Here is a 20,727-nt window from a genome sequence, read left to right as displayed (position 1 = left end):
CCTGTTCAACAAGGGATGCACTACTATTGCTCTTACCACTAAGTCTCGTGGTCATGAGCCACCTCTTAAATAAACCTAATAAGAGAAAGTGTAAATAACAAAGACTTTGTTTCCTTCTAGAAATTCATCCTCAAGGAAATGTGCATCACAACTTTCGATCACATTGCCATGAACAAATCATTAAACTGGTAATCTTTACCATGCGAGGGATAACCAATGAAGGCACATTTGATGGTTTTTGAGTTCAAGTTTGGTTCTATTTTGAGAGGGAATCAAAACATGGGCTGAACAACCCCAAACTTTGAGTTACTTAATAGAAGGTGGACGCCCCATATATATTTGGTAAGGAGTTGATGCAATCTCCTTAGTGGGAGTCTGGTTAAGGGCATAAGTCATAGTTAAAGCCACTTCACCCCATAATTTAAGTGCAAGTTTGGCGGTTCCCATCAACTCCTAACTATTTCAATCAAAGCCTATCCCTTCTTTCTGCCACCTTATTTTGTTCGGGGGATTATGGCCTGGTGGTCTGGAGTATGATACTCGGTTCGACCTAAGCTTCTTAATTTTGAATTTAGTTTTGCACCTCTGCCTTAGATTCCATCAACGTTCCTAGAGCTTCACTTTTGAATTGAAGAAGGTAAGTATAAGCATACTGGGAGTGATCATCAATGAAGGTAATTATGTACCTCTTGTTCCCTTTAGAAGGCACACTCATGAGACCGCAAATGTCGGCGGGTATTAATTCTAGTAGGCTAGTAGTCCTTTCAACCTTCTTAAGGGATTTCTTAAATGTTTTGCCTTGTATGCAAGCCTCACACGCCCTTTGAAAATTCACATTCATGGTTTTGAGAAATCAATCTCTCATAAGCATTTCAATCGTTGATTTATTTGTCATAGCCTTAAGTGCCATAAAAAAAAATCATTCACATGATCTGACACATACGAAACCTTATTCATTATTTCCAATTGATAAATCTCATTGTGGTTTTTTGCTAAAAAAACATGTTAACCATTCACACTTCCCTTACAGACAAACACCTTTTTCTCCTTGAAAATAAGCACATAACTGGCACTACTCATCTTGGAAATTGAGATCACATTCTTTCTCATACTCGGAGCATAGAGAGTGTCTTTTAAGACCACAACCTCTCGATTCTCAAGATTAAGCACATATTCCCCACATCATAGAACATACGTCTTTTGGTTTCCACCCATATAGATGTATTGAGTGCCTAGTTTCACCTCTTTAAAGGCTCATAGCCCATACATAAAGTTCGCCACATAAATTGTGGCACCAAAATCAAGGCACAATGTATGGGTTCTCTCATTGGCTACCATGACCTCAAGAACCACGAAACCCCTCTCTCTTAGTTATAGGACTGGTGTTAGGCCTTACCCTACCAGTCTCATTATGTAGTGGCAGAAGCGCTTGGTCAGACCTGGTTCTCGGTGGGTAGGGACGAGAACCCTTTCTAGGACAACCGCGGGGTCACTCATGCATTGGTGAGGGGTACGCACGGGTGCGCGGGGCTCCTATGGGTGGATAGGCACCAACAAGGAGAGAAATTTTTGACGGCGGGAGCACTTTGGGACACTAACCTCGCTGCTTGGGGTTCGTGGGACACGTCCAAGCGGTCAGCCCTCTTAAAACAGTTACGAAGCTCTCTGGCTGTGCGCCAACGTGGTTTGGACAAAGACTCACTTCAGGCTTGCAACATCTCTACTCTCTCTCTCTCTCTCTCTCTCTCTCTCTCTCTCTCTCTGTTGCTTGGGACCGGTACGGGATATGGCTGTCCCTCCTTATGGCTATTATCTTGAGGGGGCTGGTTGACCGATGGAGGGGTGTGAGAGAAACCCGAGAGTTGGGGCACGTAGGTTCACTCGCATCTGTGCATCTGTTGGTGACGCGGGTTGTTGTGCGGGGTAGACGTTGTGTTGCGTAAAGAGGGGGGGGGGGGGGGTGAAGGGGAAGAGAGAGAGAGAGAGAGAGAGAGAGAGAGAGAGAGAGAGAGAGAGAGAGAGAGGGGGTTAGGGTGTGACTCGGTTTAGGAGAGAGAAAGGAGGAATCCATGCGCTCAGGGGTGTTTTTCTCTCTTAAAGTTTTCTCTCTCCTCTCGATGGAACCAAGGATACAAAAGCAACAACAAGAGGAATAAGCGTAATGCCTCTATTTTATAATGGATAAATACTCTGCCCAAAGGATTTTTCCAGCCTTTTTTACAAATAACTTAAGCTTGCTTATATAGAGGATTCACCAAACATGGGTAAATGTTAAAAATCAAAGCTTAATTACAATTTAAGAAATTAGGAATAAATCTCGAAATTAGGACCAAAATGTCCTTGAGATCTTTTTCGCTAATGATGAAGCCGTCCATGCATGCAAGTTGTTTCGCCATGGCCAGATCTTGGAAGCTTTTTCTACAACTTGCGGCAATGGTTCAGATGATTTGTGAGAATATCTTCAATGTCCTTAAGACTCTGAGCATTTTGATGCCCTTTAGTCGTGCTGTGGTGGCCTTTTCCCACGGGGTGGAAGTCCAGCCAGATTTGTGAACTTTGTTTATCAATGCACTTCGACTCACGATGTTTCGGCTCTTGGCTCTGCTTACAAACGAAAGAGGAGAGGAGACAGTCGCAGTTATTTTGCACTAAGTTTGGGCTGATTCCACTCTAGTTTACGTTTTTGCCTAATTTGGGAGGTCACCGGAAAGAGGGATTCCGATAACCAGGCAGATTTACTTCTTCTATGACCTGGGAACTTGCATCCATCGGACCTTGGATTAAATGCAAGAGTTATACTAGTTTGCAGCTCTTTACGAGGTGGTTGCTTTGAACTCGTCCCCTCGGTGATCCGGTGCTTGGATGTTGAGCTGTGCTTCACTAGATTCGAGACTTCTTCTCCTTCTTAAACCCTGGTTTTTTTGGTTTTTCAAGCACCTTCTTTCCATGAGAAGTTTGGCTCTATGTCACCCCACAGTACATGCCTTAGGTCAAAATGATGAGGCTGCCGTGATATAGAACATATCTGAATCTGGGCCCTTCCTGGTTTCATTGGAAGGCGCCATGGGTTCTTAAAGATGCTCCTAAAACACGATGTCGTAGTCTCCATGTTTGGGGACTAGTTAGTTGAAGCCGCACCGCGTTAGTGTGAAACATGCCTATTGTGAGGCTGTACGAGCTTAGATCCCTTTTGGGTGGTCTGATTGAGCCCAAATTTGGTCCCTGGGAGTTTTTCGACATTCTGATTGGATGGCAGTGGTCTGATACAGTTTTGAAGCCGCTAGCATAGGGCTACAGTTGTAAGGTCCTTCTTTGGTGCGATGCACTGTACTTAGGTCGTATGGTTTGAGGCTTTATTTTATGGCACAACTTTGGCCTATCGATGTCTTGTGCACTCGTAGGGCCAGGCTGTTGCCTGCTCTCTCCTTGTTTGCTTGAGAGATATAAGTACGTCAAAAATGACGTACAACAACTTGCCCTGACGGATGTTGCGCTTCGAGAGAAGCGAGAAGTGCAACATTCGAAATGAAAACTTTATCGTTGAAGTTCATCTGGCGATTCCTCACTAAGATATGTTTATTTCTTGTCAACAAATATTTTTTTTCTTGATCACTGGCATCGGCGCCGTCCTTGAGGGCTAGACCTTGCTGAGCTTTTGCCTTGACCGGGGGGTGACTGAAGTGACTTCTAGTGGATCGGTGCCTTGTTGAGGGGCTTTCTTCAGGTTCTGTCAGAATCCATTTTTTGGGAGAACGTGTTAATAGACTGCCTTGTGTGGGCTTACGACTTCGTATCAACGAGAACTCCTGGTGGTCCAGCTGGTGAGTGGCTTTTTTTGTGGGCTTTATCCCAACCTAGCCGGTAAAGAAGAGGGAGCCTGCCGGTGCCTTTTAAGGGGTGTTATCCTGACCTTGCTGAAAGAAAAAGGGAGCCGGTGAGTGCCTTTCGAGGGGCATCATCCCAACCTGGCTAAAAGGATTTGGTGCTCCAGTTGGCAGGTGCCCTTTTTTGTGCGCTTTATGGCTGACCAACAAAAAGCTCTTGGTGGTGAGTTTGTTTTGACAAGCAAGGTACCTCTTTGATTCCCATCCTATATGGTCTAGTTGGGGGCTTTTTGTGTGGCCAGTACCGAAGAGTCTTAACTTGATAGGTAGGGTTCATGATGCAGTCTATTTGTTGAGGAGATTTCACCTTGCATGTTTGTGACTGATGTTGGTGGAGGGCACTAAGGCTGGAATATTTCTTTTTGGATGGCACAAGGCCCTGAATTTTTTGATGGTACATGGTCCGGGTGATGGATTTGTTTTGACAAGCAAGGTACCTGTTTGGTTCATGCTCTAGTCAGGGACTTTTTGTGTGGCCTGTACCGAAGAGTCTAGACTTGATAGGGAGGGTCCTTGAGGCGGTCTCTTTAGCGAGGAGACTTCACCCTGCATGTCGGTGATTGATGTTGGTGGAGGGCACTGGGGCCGGAATTTTTTTGAATGGACAGAAGCTAGAAAATTTGATGGCACAGGGGCCGAAATTTTTGGAGGTGGCACAAGTGTCAGAATTTTATTTGGATGGCACAGGGGTGGGAATTGGAGTGTGATTCAAGTGGCCTTTGCGGGTTTTCACTTGAACTCGGTGGGAGTGGTGCCACGAGAGTGGTTTTCAACAAGTCCTTTTGTTAAGACGATTTTACTCGTGACTTCGAGGTCAAGTCTGCCCTTTTGATTTCCATTTTTACTCATGGCGTCCTTGAGGGTTTTCGCCGTGCTAATTTTTTTTTGTTTTCTTTTTGGGAGATTTTGCCCATAGCCTTAGTGGCTATGTCTGCCTAAAGCTCTGTTTTTTTTTTTTACTTACGATGATTACCATTGCGCAAGACTTCTCTTTTTTTTGAGGGGCTCACTTGAATAGTGAACCTTTCGAATGTGGTATGGAGGTGTGGCTGGGCTATTGGTTGATGTGACCGAGACGAGGTGTGTCCACGTGGGGTGAGGTGTTGCCCTGAGGGACGAGGTCTTGTGACTCTGGTGGGATGTGTCTGTGCAGGGTAGAGTGTTGATGCCTGCGGGAGCGGCTTGTGATCTAGGCGGGATGTGCCCTCGTAAGGTAGAGTGTTGATGCTGGTGGGGCGGCTTGTGACCCAGGTGGGATGTTTCCTTGAAGGGTGAGTGTTGATGCCTGCAGGGGCGGCTTGTCTCTGTGAAGACGGCGCACGACTGACGAGGCACCTACAGTCCAATGCAAAGTCAGAGAGAGAGTGACACATGGATGACGGGACGATGGAAGGGATCCGACATGCGATCCATTGATGATGTTTTATTAGTAGCAGGGCGACAAAAGATTTGACCGTGACGCTTTGATAGTGTCGCCTGGAAGGCGAGGCATCAAATGGTTTAAATGGTTGTAGAACGAGGCACCGTTGTGATGACACGTGTCCATTTGGTTGGACGATGTGTTACTCAGGAAGCGGCGAGCCTTGATGATGGGCCTATGGCTGCTATAAAAAGAACCTAGGCCAGAAAGTATGAGGGCAACTCTTTCCCTTGTCTTTGTAAAGTTCCTTGCTTGTAACTCTTGTTGGTGGAGGAAGCACGGAGACTTTTCTTTCTTCTGTGCTTCACTGGGAGGCCAGGGCCTATGTTAGGGCTGGCTGTCAGGTGCCCGCTCTTGGCGTGTGTCCGAGCGTTAGGCGTCTGGGTGAAGATGCTCGACCCAGCGGAAGGCGGCAGTGGATCCGTGCTGGATGGCGGGCCTGTAGCTTCAAGGCCTCTCCTTTTTATTTTTATTTTTTTTGTTTTTGGAGGAACTGAGGGTCGTTTGTGTGTGTATGTGGGACAAGGAACGAAGTCCGCTTGCTTGCCCCGTGTAGTGGTGCGTGAGTGTGCACCATGCTTTTTTTTTAGTGGGCCCGAGATTTGTACGGGCCAAGAGGGAAAGGGTGCATATCTGAGCGGCGTTTTGTCGGCGGTAGGTACGCCATTTTCAATGAGCCGTGTCACGCATGCAAAGCAGTAAATGAGAGAGCTGCGTTGGCGTTGTACGACAATGTGATTACGTGGCCTTATCACCTCCTCAGGACGGAGCGTGATCTTCCGCACGTGTGACATGTCACCTCGCGTGCTCTACGTACTTTCGTATCTCTAATCCATGCAACGTTTTGCTCCTGCGACGCTTCAGTTCGCATGCCGATTGTGCTTCGGTGTCCCGTTTTCGATGCTTCGACAAGCATGCCACCGGTGTTCTCTCATGGTTAGGCCACACATCATACCACCAGCTTTCATTAATTTCCCTCGCTCTGGCTTTACAAAGAGAGGCACGTCGAGGTGGCTTTCGCTTTCCTCAGGGATTTTTGTCAAAAGTAGAAGACGCCTAGTCCCCTTTTTGCCCGCTTCCCTTCTTCATCAATACGCTTGGAGCAGAGTTCTTCGTTGCGCTCCTACGTCGACAATGGCTGATACCAGTTCGACTCCTTCTCCAACTAATGTTGCTTCTTCATTTGCTCGAGCGTACCCTTGGCATGGTCACAGTGTTGTTTCCTTTGCTCCTAGGGCTAACCATTTTTCTTTTATAGTGGCTAAGCATGTGAAGGTGGAGGTTTCCCTGGTTTCGTCGTCTCCCGTGGTGACGCTGACGCCGATTGGAGCTAAGGCTGAGGAAGAGGTCTCAGTGTAGGCCTGATGGCTTTTAAGACTTATGTATGGGTGAATTGGGAGCATCATGGAGGATGGAATCCAACCCATCGATCCCTTTTTCAGCACCGTTAGTGCCGTCAGGTTTTGAGGTTCTCACCTCCAGGGCATAGGCAGGGGAGCCCTTGTCCAAGCATTATGCAGCCCACCCCGTGTCTTTACCTCTTGTGGGTGGGGCTCCTACACCCGATGTTCTGCCCTCCATTTCCATTGATCGTGCGGCCCTGGTTCCATTGTCGTCAGAGGCTGGAGGGCTTACTGTGAGGTGCATGGTTCGTGCGGGCCTCCAGGGTCTGAGAGAATGTGCTCTTCCTAATCTCAAGAAGGAGATCGAGGTCGTCAGGGTTTGCGCGGTAGGTTTAGAAGCCGTATACCCTGAAAAGGAAATCTTTGACTAGCTGAAGGAATTGCTGAGGGATCTCATAGACTAGGGATCCGTGATCATCTTAAGCGAGACCGCAGTGTCGAAGATTCTTGATGCATGCATAGCCTTCTTATGAGAGAGATTAGTGAAGCAGCAGACCTTCCTGCAGGGTTATAAGGCAGAGGGGGAGCGACTTTTCGCTTGGAAGGCTCACTCAACGGAGGAAGAGGTCGAACTCTCCCCTAAGCTAGTGGATGTAGACGGTGAGATCGCCTCCTTGCAAGTCCGCGCAGCTAATTTGAGAGCTCGCCGGCATCAAAATAGGGAAGTGATGTTGTGAGATCTTGCAGATTGGTGCGCAGGGGCTCCAATGTGGAGAAGCTCCTTAGTTCATTCGAGAGAGTCACGAAGAGTGTTTCTCTCTTTGAAGAGCAGAAGCAAGCAGCGCTAGAAGATGCACAAATCCAGAGCGCGAAGATGCATGAGGCGCTTGACCGTTTTTTTAGGGCCTCTCTCTTTTTTTGTCTGTGGGCTTCAGGAGCTTGCCAAAATTTAGTAAACATCCTTATATGTGAATAAGAAGGCCACTTCTTTTTCTTTTCTTATTCGCGATGCTCAATCCACTGAGTGTTTTCTTCCGTGCTCTTGCTTCGATTTTTGTCTCCGCCTTTAAGGAAACGAAGGGATGAACCCAAAAGCTCAGTGGGAAGGCATTTGAGCATCCTTATGCTTGTTGTGAACGCCCACTAAGGTTTTTGTTCAAGACGCTTGCATTTTATAATATAAATTTTTTGAGGAGGTAGTTTTAAAGTCATATCGTTGTGACCATAGGGACATGAGTTTAGAGTCTTGCCTTCGAGACTACGAGTAGAGTGCATTTTTACAGTCTCTTGGCCACGTAGGGTGTACTGCGGACGGTCCTTGTAGTGATGTATTGACTTCCCTCAGCGAAGTAAATTTGCCTTGGGATGAAGTCTTACGGGGTAGGGAAAGGGTGAGAGAATGGTGCCCCAACAGGGTGTTGAGGGGCTCGAAGTTGTGGGTCCAGGTCGCTGAGCTTTTTCGGTTTTCCTGATTTTCTTTAGGCGGTTGAGGCTCTAGAGGACGTGGGCACCACATCTGCCTAGCGAGTCGCGTCCCTTCCAATGCTTTTCACCTTTTCGCAACCATGGTACACCTCCCATGGTGCGGGCACCTTTGCTGGGGTGTAGGAGGCGGAGGCTGAGGTCTTTCCTCCTCTCCGAGTGGCGGCTCGGGGGGAGAGTTAGTCTTTTGATGGGAAGAGACTGTGGGCAGATCGTCTTTGAGCCCTTTGAGCCTGTCCAAGCTTCTGTTTGGGACATTCTCGAAACGGGCCATCGGGTTTTCAGATTTGTCCCCATCATGGCTCACCGCCATTACCTTGATGGGCGGGTCTGAATTGAGTAATTTAATGGGAGGAGCGACCCTGGTCCTTTTCACACTCTGGTGCAGCACTCTGTGTAGCAAGGGCTGGGTCTGCCCCGTCTGAGCAGAGATTGTTTAAGGGCTCGTGTTAGTATGGGCTCTGGAACGCCTCGGGGTCGGGCTGCTGTCGAGCCTGACGCTTGAAGGCCTTGGGGCTTTGGCTCACCTTAGATGGGTGCATGACTATCTAGGGGTTCTCGTCAACTAGCAATTGACGGCCTTGGCCCCACGGGTCGGGCGAAGCAGGTTTGCTTTCTCGTGTCTCAACAACATTGGAGTGGGCCATGTCATTGGTTTTGGGTTCCTCTGTGTCTTACAGCGGGTGGAACTGATTTTGCTCTGGTAAGTTTTCTGTGATAGAAGACTCTACTTTTTGTGAGAGGGGCGGTATTTCCATCCCCTTTAACTGCTTGAGCCGCAGGTCTTGGTAGATCCTCCCTCATAATCGGAAGCGATTCCAATCTTCTTCTTGGCAGGCCCGCTTGACTGATGCACGGGGGAACTTGATCAGCTCGGGCAAAGTGTAATGCTTGAGAAGGAGGCAGCTTGACGGCGGCAACGGTGGTCGAGAACCACCTGACAGAGCAGGGCGACCAGTCGTTGCTGACGGTGTCCTCCTATTTCATACCCAGTACGAGGAAGGAGGAGTGGAGAGAATGGTGCTCGAAGGAAATTTCTTCGAGTACCACATAGCGGGCGGCCTAGAAGGAGTTGGTGGAGCGGCAGATGCTCGTCCTCCTTCGCGGTTGGTAGCATCCTTGGCTCTGCAGGTGTGTGCGCCATCCGTGGTGGTGTTTGGGGCAGCCGGAGGGCCAACCCTTTGTGGAGTGAGGGGCGGGGTATTTGTGATACCTGCTCATTTGGTCGGTGAGGTCTTAGAGCCTCTAGCATGCTTGTGCACTTGTTTGTGGGACTTTGGATCATCTCGAAAGTCACGTGTTCGTCGGGTTTCAGCCTTTGAGTTATCCCAAACTAGAGGGTTAGCATGTATGATGTGGGCAGTCTTAGGACCACCCATGCTGCGTCTGGGTAGGAAGAGACCCGAAACAGTTTGGGAGAGTGGGGTGGGCTGTCTCCTGCCCTGACTCATCACGGTGACGGTTAGACCGTCGTAAGCAATGATGTATGTGTATGCACGCAAGACAGTTGAGTGACTATGTGGACTGGCATAGAAGCGGCCAACGTATGGTGTGTGCGTGGGGGTGTTAGCACTGACAATGCCCCTTGTGAGACATGAGCGGGGTTACCTTTTGTTTACCCGCAAAGGCGGTGGCCTTGTTGGGACCCACCGGGTGAGGAGGAGCAGTGCCGCAAGGACCACGTGAAAGCATGTGCAGCGACAGGGTGCTTGTGTGAGGGGGCGGGTGTAGTGCCGCCCATGCAGTTGACATCAAGGGATTTTCTCTTGATGTCAGGAGAGGAGGGGCAGGGAGCTTGAGAGCCCATGCCTTGAGTTTTCCTAGGCATGACTAGGATAGCAGGGCCAGCCAGGTCGCTTGAGTAGGACGTGGGGGAGGCAAGACCAGATGGTCTGCTCGCCCCAGGTGAGGTCGCGGATATGGGGACGTAGAAATCCCCAATCCGGACCAAGGCTGGACATCCATAGAAACTTTAGAGAGAGAAGAAAGAGAGGTTGGTACTTGAAAACAGTGTCCCAAGTGGAGTCGCCAGTTGGTCAGACCTGGTTCTCGACGGGTCGGGATGAGAACCATCTCTCAGACAACCGTGGGTCGCTCGGGCGATGAGATGAGAGTGCGCACCAGTGAGGGGTGCGCACGGGCGTGTGGGGCTCTTGTGGGCAGATAAGCACCAAAAATGAGATAGATTTTTGATGGCGGGAGCGCTTTGGAACGCTGACCTCGCCACATGGGGTTTGGAGGACACGTCCGGGCGGTCAGCCCTCTTAGAACAGTTACGAAGCCCTTCAATTGTGCGCCAACGTTGTTTGGACAAAGACTCTCTTCAGGTTGCAAACTTCTCTACTCTCTCTCTCTCTCTCTCTCTCTCTCTCTGTTGCTTGGGATCGATATGGGATCTGGCTGTCTTATCTTATGGCTATTGTCTTGAGGGGGCTGACTGACCGATGGAGGGGAGTGAAAGAACCCGAGGGTTGGGGCCCATAGGTTCACTCATGGCCACGCATCTGTTGGTGACATGGGTTGCTGCAAGGGGCAGACATTGTATTGCGTAAAGGCATCCGCGCATCTATTGGTGACGCGGGTTGTTGCACGTGGCAGACATTGTAGGGGGTGGGGAGAGAGAGAGAGAGAGAGAGAGAGAGAGAGAGAGAGAGAGAGAGAGAGAGAGAGAGAGAGAGAGAGAGAGAGAGAGAGAGGTTAGGGCATGACCTAGTTTAAGAGAAAGGAAGGAGGAGTTCGCATGCTCAAGGGTATTTTTCTCTCTCCTCTCAGGGGCACTAAGGACTCAAAAGCAATGACAAGAGGAACAAGCGTATGCCTCTGTTTTATAATGGGTAAATACCCTGCCCAAAGGATTTTTCCATTCTTGTTTACAAATGACCTAAGCCTGCTTATATAGAGGATTCACCAAACATAGGTGAATGCTAAAAAAAAATTCTTAATTACAATTTAAGAAATTGGGAATAAATCCCGAAATTAGGCACAAAGCCAAAAATGTCCCTGAGATCTTTTCTGCCAATAACAAAGCCGTCCCTACATGCAGGTTGTTCTTCTATGGCCAGGTCTTGAATGCATTTTCTACAACTTGCGGCGATGGTTCAGAGGATTCGTGAGCATATCTTCAATGTCCTTGTCTCTCTGAGCATTTGGATGCCCTTTAGTCATGCTGTGGTGGCCTTTTCCCATGGGGTGGAAGTCCAGCCAGATTTGTGAACTTTGTTCGCCAAAGCACTTCAACTCGCAATGTTCTGGCTCCTGACTCTGCTTGCAAACGAAAGAGGAGACAATCACAGCCATTTTGCACCAAGTTTGGGCTGATTCAGTTCTGGTTTGCATGTTTGCCAAATTTGGGAGGTCATCGGAAAGAGGAATTCCGGCAACTAGACAGATTTACTTCTTATGTGACCAGGAAAGTTCCATGCATCGGACCTTGGATTAAATGCAAGAGTTATACCAGTTTGCAGCTCTTTGCGAGGGTTGATTTGAACTCATCTCCGTGGTGATCAAATGCTTGGATGTTGAGCTGTGCTTCACTTGACTTGAGGCTTCTTCTTCTTCTTGAACTCTGGTTTTCTGGTTTTGCAGGCACCTACTTTTCAGGAGAAGTTTGACTCTTGGTTGCGCCACAGTGCATGCCTTGGGTCAAAATGACGAGGCTGAAGTGATCTAGAACATATATGAATTTGGGCCCTTCCTAGTTTCAGTGGAAGGTGCAATGGATTCTTGAAGCTGCTCCCGAAACACGATGTCGCAGTCTCCATGTTTAAGAACTGGTTCGGTGAAGCCGTACCGTGCTAGTGTGAAACCCCCCTGCTGCGAGGCTGCATGGGCGTTGACCCCTTTCAAGTAGTCCGATTGAGCCCAAATTTGGTCCCCTGGGGTTTTTGACATTCTGAATGCGATGGCGGTGATCTGATATAGTTTTGAAGCCGCTAGCATAGGGCTACAGTTGTATGGTCCTTCCTTGGTGTGATGGCACAGTACCCAGGTTGTATGGGTTCGAGGCTTTATTTTACGACACAACTTTGGCCTACCGGTGTCTTGTGTACCTGCAGGGCCAGGCTGTTGCCTGCTCTCTCTTTGTTTGCTTGGGAGATGTAAGTACGTCAAAAATGACGTACAACAACGCTAAGTGATGGAGGAGAGGTGCACGACAATTCCTAGCTATATGCTCGAATCTCTCACACTTATGGTATTTCACATTAGGATAATCCTTAGGTGGATATCATTGTTTTCCTTTCCCATTCCTTGCCTTAAAGTTCCCATTATTCCCCTCATGTGGATATTGAGGTGGTGGCTTGAAAGAACTATCCACTTTGGCCTTACCTTTCCCTTGTGACATATTTCATTTACCTTTTCCTTTGTTCTTTTTATTATTGTTCCCATCCCCATTAAAATGAATTGGAACATTCCCACATACATTCACATACATACTATGAAAAGGGAAATAAGAAGAGGATGGGTTAGAGTTTACCATATGGACCATAATTTCAAGTCCATACATGCTCAGGATCCGGCGCTCCTCCTTGACTTCAAGGAAGAATGTAAGATCCTAAAGTGCCACCAAGTTGCCTATAAAGTTGTCCCATGAAGGGGAGAGAGTGGACAAGAAGAGGGTCCCATGAGTTGGTATATCAGATGTCATGTCAGCCAACTTGATGTCCTTCACCATATGGCTAAAAGTTCTCATATGATCACTAATTTTCGAGTGATCCAGCATCTGGCAATCAATGAGCTTCTTCATGCTCATCACCTTGTGAAAATAAGATTGAGTATCAAAGGATTTCTTCATCTTTTCAATGATCATTTAGCTGATCTACACTCTTTATACTCTCTTTCATAAGTATAGGACATGTTGGCTAAGACACATTCCTAACACTTTGAGTTTTTGAGCTCCATGTGTCAAAAGCATCACATGTGGCTTGGGCAGCATTAGATCTAGGCACATTTTGAGGGTCTTGTATGATCACAGGGATGAGGCCCTCATGAAAAACATATCGCACTTTCCTCCGCCATTCAAAGAAATTCGACCCATTGAACTTCTCTTCTTTAAGCAATTCTGTAACTATCAACTTGATGGCCATGTGCAAACACTTAAGTAAAGTCCTAATACAATTTAGGACTCACAAAAAGACTCAAAGGGATATCTTTTAGATTTTTGGCTGTAATACCACTTGCGAGTGTATAAAAACCAATGCTCTTGAATTGAACAAATGATAGGCAAAGTACATACCAATACACTTGAAAATCTTACAATACATTTGCAATTACAACTCGAAATTTCAAATTACAGATTCATAACAGTGAGCTAATGACATCCAAATAAACTAAAAAGAGAGAATACAACTCAATTAGGGTCCCTAATACATGGACAAAACAAATAATGAGTGGAGATCATCAAATTACACATGAATAGTGTGCTTTTAAAAATTCAGCACCACCTCAACTTACAAAGAAAAATTATACATCAATAAATCTTAAAAATAACAATATAACATGATCTCCATACCATGACTATGGGAAGCTGATTAGAGCTCTCGGGTGCCAGGTTTACAGCCTTGGTTCTTAGCTCTATGCCATTGGGTGACATATGATAGAATAATACAAAATCAAGCCAATTCATCATCTAATCAAGTGGGAAGCCAAACATCTATTGATACACATTTTATCATGGAAGTATTTGTGGAAATTTAATACTCAAATCAAATAGAGAAATCATGGGAGAAAACTGGAATCTCAAAACACAAAACCAGTTCGAATGACTTCACAATTAGTCTCATCAAAATTCGACATAGTCTCTCTTTATAAAATCATAAAATAAAGAGATCAAGAACAAGGTTCAAGTGGCTGATATGATCATAAGAATATCAGAGAAATATTAACAAAAAATACTCCATAATTCAAGTAAAAAAGCTTATGGATAACTATGTCAAAATGTGCATAGATGAAGCCTTTAACTTTATGAATCAAGAGGCATCAATAATCAATTAGGGGATCAATGATCTAACGATCTAGAGATGAAAAAATGTTGTTGTAATTGAGGATTTACAACAAGAACAAACTAAGGAAATCAAAGGAAATAGAATTGTTCTTACTCAATTGTTGAAGGCCTGAAGATCATCTATGACTTGAATTTTAAGCTTTGGATCACCATTAATGGAGTAGAATGCAACCTTCAATGGAGTTCTCCTCTCACCACGAGACCTTAGATAGGGAGATAGAGAAGAAGGCTCACCTCACTTGAGAGTACCACTCAAAGATTGAGAGAGAAAAGGGTGCATGCCACGTTTAGAGGGAAATCTTAAGTGTGAACCCATGGGCGGGAAAATGAAAGCTCATAGGGGTATTTATAGCTCTCCACCCCTCAAGTGTGGAGATGTTTGAATATTGGGCCTTCATATCATCTACCAATGGCTTTAAAGACATGCATTATCCAAGCTCACCATCCACCATCATGTCATCAAAATGTGTGGTTTAGATTTAAACACATTTATCATTCTTATTTCACTCCAAATTTTCTTGTTATAAAAATTTCGATGCTCTTCACATTTAATTAAGCTTAAAACCAAGATGGAGGGTATGCCCTTTGGGGCTAATGAAATCATGTTACATTGCTGCAAACAATTAAATCTTAACCTTGTCGCTCTTCTTTCCTCGCAGGCAAGAAGCATACCAGTAACGTGCGTTGCGTGATTCCACTGTGTTTCCATTTAACTGGGTGGACAATTGATCGGACGAGAACTTCGATTTGCCTGGCCAGCTAAGTGGTTATTTTCACTTTTACCATATTTCCTTAGAGTTAGGCTTGTAATTACAAATCCTATACCCCTTATAAAATCCTCCACATATGTCCACAAACCACTTGCTTTAGGAATTTAAGTGTACAAAAAATAATGTTTCAAAATCTCAATATTTTACAGAATTTCATAAAACTACACTTCAAATGAAGAAAAAAAAACAAAGGACATGGGGTCCCCACATGGGGTTGTCGTCATTCCCATGCAATCTCCACATGGGGGATATGGGACCCCTTAGGGTTGGCACGTGGACAACCATTGGCCATTCGGGTGTCTCGTATTGGTCCTGAAGGATTGTCGTTGTTTATCATTTCGTAGAAAAAATTCCAAAAAATATATTTTCTTGTAAACAAAATCCAAAACAAATTCCTATAAATTTAAAAAATTGTTCTAATGATTTTCTATCAAATTAAATAATTTTGGTATTGATAAAAATATTTACCAGAGAAATTAGGATCCTTGGAATTGAATTATAAAATGGAGCACTCAACTTGGTTAAACCCAGAATCCAAAGCCACCTCTCGCTATGACCCAATAGATTCATGACCCGCAACATATAATCGTGGGGTCATGATCTCAATTTATCAAAGTCAAACTAATGTGTGACGGACCTCCAAGTTTAAGTGGATTTCAATTCACCTCCTAGAGGACATGCACACAAACATGGTGCGAGAATTCATCTCTTAGTACATGTGTATAACTCTATTCAATCGATCCCTAGAAGAGAGACTTCCCATGCAATGCAACTGTCTATGCAAATGCTACGAGAACATTCTTGGAGTCAAAGATTTAAGCTAATGTTCCATTTCCTCTAGGTTAGAGCCATTGATGAGTGAATTCAATGATGTTGTACTGAATGATCTTTTAGAGGGTTTACCACTTGTGCCAGACACCCAATATCATCTCGACTTCATCCGTTATTCTAGCCTCTTAAATAAAGCAACATATAGTATGAGCCCCAAGGAGCATAAGGAGTTATGGAGGATGGTTTTAGGGAGAGTATCAGCTCATGTATAGTGCCAACATTGTTGACACCCAATAAAGATTGTTCTTGGCACATATGCGTGGACAATAGGGTAATTAATTAAATCACAATAAAATATTGCTTTCTAATACTGTACCTAGGTGATATGTTGTGGACATGTTAGTGGGGACTACAATTTTCTCTAAGATAGACTATAGAAGTGGTCACCATCAAATTAGAATGAAGCTGGGTGATGAATAGAAGACAACAGTCAAGACACGAGAGGGATTGGAGTGGTTGGTTATGCCATTTGAGATATCAAATGCATCTAACACATTTATGAGGCTCATGAACCAAATCTTTAAGCCATATGTAGGAAAGTTTGTAGTCATATATTTTGATGATATCCTGATATAAGCACCAGTGAAAGGTAGCATATGAACCATCTAAAACTTGTCTTGGAGTTGTTACAAGGGGAATAGCTGCAAGGGTGCTACCTCCTCAAGGTCGTCAGGAATAATGATGGCATTTTCAAGGGTTCGATTGGTCATTTGATCCCTTATGCTCAGAAGATTCAAAGACCTATTGCACTGCGAGTGGCCATCCTATGAGGTGCCGCCTTGTCACAACCCCACCCCTTGACCCTTACAGTACGCCGGAAGGTGGCAGAATACAGAACCGCGACGTGAAGTAGCGAATGCTACTCAGGTGGGAGTGAGCTCAACGTATTTGAAAAGAAGAAAATCAGAACAAACCATAAAAGAAAGCATAAACTCCTACTAGAACCATAACAAAAACTGAATAAATTAAAATCAAATTAATATATACAAATATTACAAATTGTCCAAGGAATCAAAAGCCCAACAACAAAACGCATAACTTCACAAACAACAATTATATGACCAACGGCCATCTAACACCTACAGTCTAAAGGGAGCTATCTCGCCAAGCTTGAGTCTTCAACCATCAGTAACGAACACCACTCGTATGTCCTCGACCTGCGGCTAGTAATCTACAAGGATGGAAGCAAACAGAATGAGCTATAAAGCCCAGTAAGTAGATCAAACATCATGCCTCCCAACCTATGAATATCATTTTACAACAATGTACAAGGTTTTATACTGTTCTTATAAAACATGAGTCATGTGCCATAATCATATTCATCAGTGTGTCATGCATAGCTCATAGTGAAGCGATAACAAATCAGACAATCATATATGATATGATGCGGGGGTCAATCAAATCATGCAACTATACAAATCTTAGCAATTAACATATTAAGGTGAATTACCACTAACTTATTCCCTACTTTGCCTACTCTCGAAGTAGAAGCCCTATTCATCAGGCCAAGCCAATCCTATTGCTTAAGACTTCTACCATTACTCAAGAGGGAAGACAATGACAAGTGGGTGACCCATTTCGTAATGCTTTTACACACACACAGTCCCCAACGTGCTTTTGGGTTTTTGATAGGCGATGGCCTTGTAAGACACTACTCCCTACGCCACCTTGGCTAGAAGCATTACACCGTCAGGGTGCCAATCACTATGAATGAGAGAGCGACCATCCAAACATCATCTACTCCGACTACCGTCCTATCATTGGGCGGGCCAAAAAGGTCCCAAGTAGGCAATGCAATACGCAACGCCAATAAATCTCATATCACCTCATGGTCATGCAATACGCTCAAAGCATGCCAAGAGATATCAAAGTTAGGCCATGCAATACGTTCAACGCAGGCCAATCATTCATATATCATAGTATGGTCATGCAATACGCTCAAAGCAGGCCAATCATTCACATATCATAGTATGGTCATGCAATACGCTCAAAGCATGCCAATCATTCACATATCATAGTATGGTCATGCAATACACTTAAAGCATGCCAATCATTCACATATTATAGTATGGTCATGCAATACCCTCAAAGAATGTCAAGCATTCACATTTCACATGTCACATAACTGACCATACCGGTCTTTATCATATAACATTTGTCACAAACATATCACATTACTTAAATCACATCACACTACCAATGGATGGACCATTGCATAGTGCTTCATATCACATTACTTATCACATCAAATCACATCACACTACCAATGGATGGCCCATTGAATAGTGTTTCAAATATTACTTATCATAACACACTTTCATCATATCATAACAGGCTTTCATTCCATAATAAGGCACGTATTCATATCATAACATAGCCAGTATTCCTTTCATAATAGAGCAAGTGTTCATCTCGTAACAAGGCATGTATTCCTACATGTACTTACACCATAACAGAGCATATCACATTCTTATCATATCAGGTCCCACTACCAATGGGTATTCCATTGTATAGTGTTTCATATCACATTATTATCATAGGCATGCCTTATTTCGATTATTCCAGAGTTCATAAGTATTCACAATATCATAGCATTCATTGTTTCATAGCATTTACTATTTCATAACAGAGGAGAAATTCAGGTGTGTCAGTCTAACAGAAAATGGGAATAGCTTCCAATTCATAGGGAATTTTTCCTTGGCTCCAAAACAAAATTCGAAGTAAACACAGCCACATTTCAAATAAAAGTAGTTTGAAGTTATTTGGATACTATTTGGAAAGTGAACAATTCAGTACAAAATGAGCAACATTTATGAAAATTACTATAACTGATAACAGTGACATATTTATACAAATAGAGGCATACATCCAAAACCATAAGGAATTTAAACATGCTTCCAAAATACTTGAAGTAGACATACCCATTGTTCATTTAAAAGTGGTTTGAAGTTATTTGGATACCATTTGGCCAGTAAACAATTCAGTACAAAATGAGCAACAGTTCTGGAAATTACTACAACTGATAACAATGACACATTTATACAAATAGAGGTATAAATCCCAAACCATAAGGAATTTAAACATGCTTCCAAAATAAAAATTTAAGTAAACATACACATTGTTCATTTTCAGTATAAATCATATAACAGTTCTGTAAATTCACTGCCACTCATAACAGTAACAGAGGCATAAATCCCAAACCATGAAGAATTTAAACATGCTTCCAAAATACAACTTAAATTAGAAATGCCTATTATTCATTTAAAATTTTTTGAAGTCATTTGGACACTATTTGTTCAGTAAACAATTTCAGTACAAGTCATATAACAGTTCTGTAAATTCACTGCCACTCGTAACAGTGATATATTTATGCAAACAGGGGCATAGTTCCCAAGCCATAAGGAATTTCAATGTGGTTTCAAAACCAAATTTGAATTAGACACACCTATATTTCATTTAAAATTGGTTTGAAGTCATTTGAACACTAATTGATCAGTGGACCGTTCATTACAAAAACATGCAGGATTCCTGGAAATTCACAGCAAAGCTTTTAACACACCTTATAAAATGATCAATAACTTCCAAATTAAAATGGATATTAACACAAAAACTTTTTCATATTAATTTATACATACAGGGGTATTTTTCCACAGATTTTCATGACCACCAAGGAGTAATAAAATTCTGTGAAAACAGTGCACAAACACACAATTTCACTAGTATGCAGCCATATTCCATCCAAAACACACTTATACTTTTCTTAATTTCATGCTTTAATCAAAACATTTGAAACATAAATGTTAGATCCACTTACCCTGTACTCAAAAGACTCCAAGTTCCCCATCAAGCTCCCCAAGCTTGAGCTTCTAAGTGTTGGAAAGGGGAAAAATGTGGGTGAAAGAGCGAGTGTAAAACTCTTGAGAGGGTGGGGTGGAGTACTTATAAGCAAAAGGGGAGGTCGCATGCAAGTGTCAAGTGTCATTCATGTAAGCTATGTGGTGCCATGTAAATGTCAGCATGGGAGTCATCACACACGACGGTCAGAAGTCGCACACAGCTGAAACACTCGTGGCAACATCTCTATACGCAGGGGGCTGATCCCTTCACTCACAACGGTTGATCGCTTCACTCAGGGAGGTTGATCGCTCCACGCACGGTGACTGATCCCTTCACACACGGCGGCTGATCACTTCACTCACCGTGGTTGATCGCTTCACTCATGGCGATTGATCGCTGCACTCACAGCGGTTGATCATTTCACTTACGGCGGTTGATTGCTTCACACTTGATCGCTTCACACACGGCGGCTGATCCCTTCACTCACGGCGGTTGATTGCTTCATGCACAGCGGCTTCACTCTCTCACTGCCGTACACAACGGCCTCACTCTCTCACTGCCACATGCAGCGGCCTAACTCTCCCGGCCGGTGACCCACGGGTGCACTACAACATGTCTGAAAATCTTTGGTCCTTACACGCTCCTACAAGATACAAGAATGAAGACCCAAGAATAAAGTCATTTCGCTTGGATTTTACAAAAAAGGGGAGGAAGAGGAAAGCAAATGAAGCACCAAGGATGACCAAATTTTACAAAATTTCAGCACCATCTCCCCTAAAAATGGAGGTACGATGATATAATAGGTGCGTAGCTAGCGCAAGACACTCCGGAGGATTCAGAGGTGCCTCTACTGGAGGATAGTTCGCATCTTGAGGATAGTTCGCATCCAAGATGCACCCTAGAAGAGTCCTCTCTCTATTAAAAAAGCATGGAAAGATACGGAAGACCATGCAAAATTATGTCAAAAGTATGGAAAAGCATAAGAAACCATGCAAATTCCTACAAATAAATAAAAGAAAGGGTAAAGACAAGCTTACCTCCCTTAGTTGCCTGAGTTGAGCTAGCCATGGGGCCCGGATGCTCCAAAAGCTTATCAAAACGTACAAGCCTCTCGAAGCCCCTTTCTCTCTCTCAAAGGTGCTTCCACCACTTTCTCTCT

At 44.4% G+C, this 20,727-nt stretch overlaps 1 long non-coding RNA gene across 1 annotated transcript; it reads right to left on the bottom strand.

The window, feature by feature from the left end:
• Positions 1-16,738: 16,738 nt before the first annotated feature.
• Positions 16,739-20,727, bottom strand: LOC148781278 (uncharacterized). The gene is made up of 3 exons (XR_016059357.1): positions 20,606-20,727; positions 19,546-20,211; positions 16,739-16,902 (listed from the first exon to the last, which is right to left on the bottom strand). It is a non-coding gene; the product is annotated as an uncharacterized LOC148781278 (long non-coding RNA).

The sequence above is a fragment of the Amborella trichopoda genome, chromosome 7 (genome assembly GCF_054954075.1).
Source record: "Amborella trichopoda isolate Santa Cruz 75 chromosome 7, AtrichopodaSantaCruz75HAP2 v2.0, whole genome shotgun sequence".
Classification (NCBI taxonomy): domain Eukaryota; kingdom Viridiplantae; phylum Streptophyta; class Magnoliopsida; order Amborellales; family Amborellaceae; genus Amborella; species Amborella trichopoda.
The sequence above is the reverse complement of the archived record's forward strand: the minus strand, read 5'-3'. Positions and strand labels throughout refer to the sequence as shown.